The sequence below is a fragment of the Podarcis tiliguerta genome, assembly GCF_965153285.1.
Source record: "Podarcis tiliguerta genome assembly, chromosome: 8".
NCBI classification, from domain to species: Eukaryota; Metazoa; Chordata; class Lepidosauria; order Squamata; family Lacertidae; genus Podarcis; species Podarcis tiliguerta.
Window position 1 is genome coordinate 86,034,911 of NC_139541.1, and position 7,762 is coordinate 86,042,672.

A 7,762-nucleotide genomic window follows, 5' to 3' on the forward strand; every position below is an offset into this window, starting at 1 on the left:
CTCCTCTTTCAACAACCCTTCTAAAAGTTGACATCTGTCTAGGATTCAAGTGGAATCCTTTTTTTAAGCTATTACCTGTTTTTAACATACATTTTCTACCATTTGTTTTTATTTATTTTTCAGACAGAAGGAGAATCACAGCATCATCGAATTGTGGAGATAGAAGGGATTCCTGGAGTCATCTAGTCCAGGGTTTGGCCAACTTCCAAGAGAGTGCGATCTACTCACAGAGTAAAAAACTGGCAGTGATCTACCCCCTTTTTGGGGGGTTCAGGTCATATTAGGGGTGCAGGGCAAAGATGTTGAGTTTTTTTAGGGGAGCCAACATTTTTTAGCTTCTTTGGGGGGAGCCACTGATCTACCAGTGATCTACCACAGACGTTCAGTGATCTACCAGTAGATCACGATCTACCTGTTGGACATGCCTGATAGTCCAACCACCCTGTGAATTCAGGTATCTCCGTGCATGACAGGTGGCGATCCATCTGTTTTAAAACATTCAATGACAGACAGTCCACCACCTTCTGAGGAAATCCATTCACCTCAGTCTTCAGAAATATTGCTTCCATGCAAACAAACAGCCCCGTCTCCCCTGCTGGTGAGGTACCGAGTTAATTTTAATTAAAAAAAATAATAACATTGTTTCTCTCATCAAACAAAGGTTTCGTTCCACAGGTCTCTGTGGTCTGTAGCCGCGTTGGCCTGATGTTGCCTAGGCAATAAAATTATACCAAGTCAAATTAAAAGTATTGAGTTCCTTGCCTCTCCTTTTCTTGCCGATTAGTTCATCCGTCAAGATCAAGTGTCAAAGCTTGCGAAAGCAAGGCCTCAAAGAGGACCAAATTCAGCGTCCTCCAAAAAGCATAAGTCCAATCACAGAACGGCAACCCCATTCAAAGATTGAACTGGACGAGATGTTCTTCAGCAGGTCTTGAGTTGGAAACACAAAGCCGTATGCATAGATCAATCACAGGAAGGCAAATCAAAGCCACCCCCCTGGTGAGAATAACGCAAGACCTATTGAAGAACATCTCATCCAGTTCAATCTTCGAAAAACAGCTTTGAAAAACTTTTTTCATATTCTCCAGGGTGCTATCCTTGCCGTTGTGGCGGCACGGGGTTGCCGTTCTGTGATAGGAGTTACGCTACTTGTTGAGCGGTTCATTTATCCAGTCTGTATAACATTTATTGCACATGTAACTTGTTAAGATACAGTTGTACATTTATCTAGTCCATGTTTACAGTACAGTCGTACCTCAGGTTAAGTACTTAATTCATTCCGGAGGTCTGTTCTTAACCTGAAGCACCACTTTAGCTAATGGGGCCTCCTGCTGCCGCCGTGCCGCCGGAGCACGATTTCTGTTCTCATCCTGAAGCAACATTATTAACCCGAGATACTATTTCTGGGTTAGCGGAGTCTGTAACCTGAAGCATATGTAACCCGAGGTACCACTGCATCTCCAGGCTTTGTTTTGCACACTTAGTATGTTTGTTGCTTGAATGGTTACAAGTCTATCTCTATTCTAGTTATTATTTTGGTAAATTTGGTTTTATACTTATAAGCCACTTTGTGGTGGTGGTGTTTTGTTGCATGATTATTACTGTCACCACATTTGATACTTGGTGTATATACTATGCATAGGCATTGCCTTAGGAGATAACAGAAATGTATATTAAGGGGCGCAATCGGTTGGGCGCAGACTTTGGAGTCTATTCCTCTGTGCCTGTTTTGCTGGCTTGCAAAATAAAGCCCTTTGTTTTACTCATTTGCTGCGTGAGTTTTTTATCAGCCCCGAACGTTGGTTTTTGCAATAAAGTTTTGTAATAAAGCCTGCTTCGTGGAACACTTTTAACCGGGTGGAGGGCCCCTGAGGGTTAAACCACCTGAGGTTGGGTGTTGGGTTTGAATAACAGCAAATTACAAGATTGTTGAGTTGAGATTCCTGCATTGAAGTGGGCTGGACTAGATGACCCTGAGGTCCCTTTCCAGCTCTACGGTTCTGTAACCCTGCGAAGCCGTATTGCTACAATTCCTCCGGCAAAGCTTTGTAGTTGGCATTGTTAATTTTATTTAATGTTACCAGGTTGTGTGACTTTTCGGTTGTTCTCCCAGATCCTTGCGGATGTGGACTTCAAGGGAGCCGTGACCCAGATTGTGTCCCATTCAGTACCTCCCAAAGACTCACCTAGATCCTTTTTCCTAACGAGCTTTTAGCCTTTCAAGATGAGCTAACGAGATACAATGGTTAAGGCTTTTCAGAGCTAGAAAAATGAAGCCTTTGCCCAGCGGGTTGGAGGTTTGCTCCACAGGAGTCAGTGGACAGGTTTGCTTGCAACGATGGCTTATAAAATGTACAATTTGGTGCATCGCAAGCCAATTATAATTTAGGTTTCCAAGTTTCCGCCGTATCTCTGGGGTTGCCAGCTGCTATTAAAATCTCAAAACTTGCATAAACCGACTTGTTCCCATTTCCCCCAAAGTCTGAATAGCACCAGCTTTGCAAAAGGAGGGTGAAATATTGAGGGTGCCGTGGATGACATTGCAAAGAATGAGTTTATTTGCCTATATAGGGGTTATGGTATATATGTTATGATCAGTGCCAGATTTACATTTAAGTTAAACAAGCCCTAGCATAGGGCCCCAATCTCTTGGGGGCCCCCAAAAAAATTAAAGGGGAAAAAACTGGATGCATATTTCCAAAATATAAGATAGAAGACGAATAAAATAAAACCTACATACAGCAACAGTGTTTTGTGTTGTGTAGGCTCCTATTTTGTGATGTGCAAATGGCTTTAGATACCTATGAGGTTCATAAATTACCATCTAGCATATATTCAACACAAAAAACAGCAACCATTTCTTGTTGAGAAAGGACAGCTGGACGTAGAAAGGGCTCCATTACCTTCAGGAGCTGAGGGCCGCATCAAACCTTAATCCGGCCCTGGCCCTGAGGCTAAGCAATGAGGAACACTGACAAACGATACTGCTTCGGCTTGAAGAAAAACGTTAAGTTGTGGGCGAACATATCAGACGACACAGCGATTCTTCCAAAGCAGCTCTTTATTTGTAAGCTGGAACAGAACTGAACTGAGGAGCTCAGTCAGCCTGCTTATATAGAGCTCCACTAGAATGCAACAGTAACCATATTCTGTAACTAGCCAATCACTGAACGTCACTTTCGATCCTTCATTTGCATACAAACTATCCAATCACTGAACGTCACTTTCGATCCTTCATTTGCATAACTATCTACAGTATCCCCCTGCTGGCCCAGGGTGAGAACTTCAGTACATAACAAAAAAGGTATGCAGGTTCTGTTACATATAATGGAACTTTGAGGAAAATGCAACTTAAGAAGATATTGGAGTGCTCTGGGTCATTTTGCCCTTCTGCTGTGTGCACAGAAAATAGTAGAAGGACAACACATGGAGATCTGCGTTGATCGTTACCATGCCTCTTTAATTATTATCACTGTATAATTATTAAATGGTTGTATTAAATGGCCTGGCTGTGAGGGGATGGGGTTGCAACTACCACAAAGAGACCCTAAACTTCTGAATTTGACCAGGCACCACCGTATGTCCAGACCCCTCAGAGACCAGGGTTCGAATCGCCACCCAGTCATGAAGTTTGCAGGGTGACTTTGGGGGCCACTCTCTGCCTCTCACCCTGCCCTACCTCCCAGGGTTGTTGTGAGGATGAAATGAGGAGGCGGCAGAACCACATATATGCCGCCACAAGCCCCTTGGAGGAAACGGTGGGACAGAAATGCTATCCCGAAATCAATCAATGTGAAACACACCTTGGCATAATAATAATAATAATAATAATAATAATAATAATAATAATTAATACCCCGCCCATCTGGCTGGGCTTCCTCAGCCACTCTGGGCGGCTTCCAACAAAATATTAAAATACAGTAATGCATCAAACATTAAAGGCTTCCCTAAACAACGCTGCCTTCAGATGTCTTCTAAAAGTCTGGTAGTTGTTGTTCTCTTTGACATCTGGTGGGAGGGCGTTCCACAGGGCGGGTGCCACCACAGAGAAGGTCCTCTGCCTGGTTCCCTGTAACTTGGCTTCTCGCAGTGAGGGAACCGCCAGAAGGCCCTCGGAGCTGGACCTCAGTGTCCAGGCAGAACGATGGAGGTGGAGACGCTCTTTCAGGTATACTGGACTGAGGCCGTTTAGGGCTTTAAAGGTCAGCACCAACACTTTGAATTGTGCTTGGAAACGTACTGGGAGCCAATGCAGATCTCTCAGGACCGATATTATGTGGTCTCGGCGGCTGCTCCCAGTCACCAGTTTAGCTGCCACATTCTGGATTAGTTGCAGTTTCCGGGTCACCTTCAAATGTAGCCCCACGTAGAGCGCATTGCAGTAGTCCAAGCGGGAGATAACCAGAGCATGCTCCACTCTGGTGAGACTGTATGCTGGCAGGGAGGGTCTCATCCTGCGTACCAGATGGAGCTGGTGGACAGCTGCCCTGGACACAGAACTAACCTGCACCTCCTTGGACAGCTGTGAGTCCAGAATGACTCCCAGGCTGCGTACCTGGTCCTTCAGGGGCACAGTTGCCTCATTCAGGACCAGGGAGTCCTCCACACCTGCCCTCCCCCTGTCCCCCAAAAACAGCACTTCTGTCTTGTCGGGATTCACCCTCAATCTGTTAAGAGTGTTATCTGTTAATGTGATGATTTTTGGCATCTCACGATGGGCGTTTGGACAGAACATCTGCTGCTTCTGTGCTTGAGGTGGGGGATACGGCCAGGTGTGAACACGTAACACTCAGGCTTTTAGCTGCAGGTGTGATCCACTCTCCTCTGGAGAAAACTCTGCGCCAGAGGATGCTGGCAGCGGAGGCAGAAGGCCCTGGCGGAGAAAAGGATGGTCCTTGTTATGCAACTTTTATCGCTGCTGTTGGAAAACAGAGTGGGTGTCAGGGAGAGACAGCTGGCACATTGGGAGACAGAGCCCGACACAGGGTGGCAGTGAAGCTGAAAGGCTCCTCTCTCTCTCTGATCCGAAGGAGAGACATGCCTTCCCGCTTTCAGTCTTGGACGTTTTAAAAACACAGCCACCCCAAAAAGCAGGCATTCTCTGCAGATCCATCCCGAAAAGTCAGCCCCAGGGTAAAGCTGCTGATGGTCTCTTGCTATTTTTTGAGAGATGTAGCAGCAGATCCTGAAGCTGAGGCTCCAAGACTTTGGCCACCTCAGGAGAAGAGAAGACTCCCTGGAAAAGACCCTGATGTTGGGAAAGATGGAGGTTACAAGGAGAAGAGGACGACAGAGGATGAGATGGTGGGACAGTGTTCTCGAAGCTACAAACATGAGTCTGACCAAACTGCGGGAGGCAGTGGAAGACAGGAGGGCCTGGTGTGCTCTGGTCCAGGGGGTCACAAAGAGTCAGGCACGACTAAATGACTAAACAACAACAACAAAGTGGCACACTGGGAAATCCAGGCTGCACAGCTAAGAGTTGATGGGGAGATTCTTGCACAACGAACCCCTTCCCCCCCCCCAAAAAAAATAAGATCGGACCTTTTGCAATAAGAAACAGAATTGGAAAATGCAGCCATGCCCACAAGGAGACCTAGAGGTGGGGGGTTTGTGATAATCGAAACCAGCCTTTCTCAACCTGTGGGTCCCCAGATGTTGTTGGACTACAACTCCCATCACCCCTGAGCTCTGGCCTTGCTAGCTAGGGGTGATGGGAGTTGTACTTCAACAACATCTGGGGACGCACAGGTCGAGAAAGGCTGAATTCTAAACCCTTGCTGGGTTTGATACAGTCTTTTGCTGCAGTTTTGCCTGGGGATTGTGTTTGTGTGTGTGTGTGTGTGTGTGTGTGTGTTCACCTTGCTTCAATGGTCCCCACACCAATTTAGCTGCGATTCCTGCATCGCACGGGGTTGGACTAGATTGCGCTTTGTGACTCCCTTTCCAACTCTACAATTCTGCGATTCTCTCCTTTCCTTGGGCTCTGCCATTTTGTCAGGCTCCTTGCGAATATCCCTGGGGAGGGTGGACGGAGCCTGCCATAACTCCAGCCCCCACCTCCTCCGTCGGGCGATATGATTCTTCATCCACATCCCCCAAAGAAGCCGTATAATTATCGCGCTTGGAAAGTGCAGCTGTTTGCTCTTTGGGAGCTGAGAAGCAGCCGCCCACCCACCCCCTCTCCCTCCCCCCGAAGGACTTTCCTGGGATCCCACGTTCTGCTGCTCGACTCTGCCTGCAAAATTAATGCACATTAAAAATAGACGCTTTGTGTGTGTTTCTAACAAAGCGATGGGGGAAGAAGAGGTGTAGCTGCGGCAGGAACATTCATTCCAAGCTGGCAGCGACAACAAAGAGTCTCTTTGCTTTGGGGGGCTTAAGGGTTGCCAATGTTTGCCAAGGGGGCTGCCCCTTTGTTTTTCTTTTTTTGACTGCATCTTTTTTTGGAGCGTGTGTGTTTCACGTGCTGTTTGGGCAATTTTGAGCATCACCAGTTTTGCTTCCGAGTATTAAACGGGTGTTACATGGTACCCACACAAATCTTTTTTAGATTTCCAAATGTCTCTCTGGAAGGCCAACTGTTAGGGATTATTCGCATTGCAGCGCCCGGGTTACCCCTAGGGTGCCTTCCACATTTACGGTTCTGTGCTCCTATGACCTTTAAGGCTGCATTTGGCACAGCAGCTTATTGCATTTCCCTACTGATTTCTGCATTTTATTTGAGCTTTCACGCTACGGGAAAGCCACTTCTGAGAATCCGCTGGAAGCTAAGCCCTAATGTAGGTCTTAATTGCTTCCAGAAATAATCCAGCGTCCGTGGTTGTGCCACGTCACACCCACTGGTGTGAATGAACGTTAGCAGGGCATGTTGGTCTATCAAGTCAAAATGGCAGAGTTCCCACATCAGACCAGGTTGTTGTGTAGTTGTTTAGTTGTGTCCAACTCTTCGTGACCCCCTGGACCAGAGCAGGCCAGGCCCTCCTGTCTTCCACTGCCTCCTGCAGTTTGGTCAAACTCATTTTAGTAGCTTCGAGAACACTGTCCCACCATCTCGTCCTCTGTCATCCCCTTCTCCTTGTGCCCTCCATCTTTCCCAACATCAGGGTCTTTTCCAGGGAGTCTTCTCTTCTCCTGAGGTAGCCAAAGTCTTGGAGCCTCAGCTTCAGGATCTGTCCTTCCTGGGAGCACTCAGGGCCTGATCCTTCAGAATGGAGAGGTTGGATCTTCTTGCAGTCCATGGGTCTCTCAAGAGTCTCCTCCAGCACCAGAATTCAAAAGCATCAATTCTTCGGCGATCAGCCTTCTTTATGGTCCAGCTCTCACTTCCATACATCACTACTGGGGTCAAATCATAGCTTTAACTATACAGACCTTTGTTGGCAAGGTGATGTCTCTACTTTTTAAGATGCTGTCTAGGTTTGTCCCTGCTTTCCTCCCAAAAAGCAGGCGTCTTTTAATTTCGCGGCTGCTATCACCATCTGCAGTGATCATGGAGCCAGAGCAGGACCTGGGTTCAAATCCCTCCCTTGGCAACAAAGCTCACTACAGTAACCTTGGGGGCCAGTTACTGCTTCTTAGCCTAACCTACCTCACAGGGTTGTTGAGAGGATTAAACCATAGCTGTCAACTGTCCCTTATTTGGCGGGACAATCCTTTATCCCAGCGCTGTGTCCTGCTGCTGTCCCTTATTGATGATGTCCCTTAAATTTCCCGGGTTTCAAAGGAAGCAGCTCCTCTCCCTCCCTCCCTGCCGGCCAGG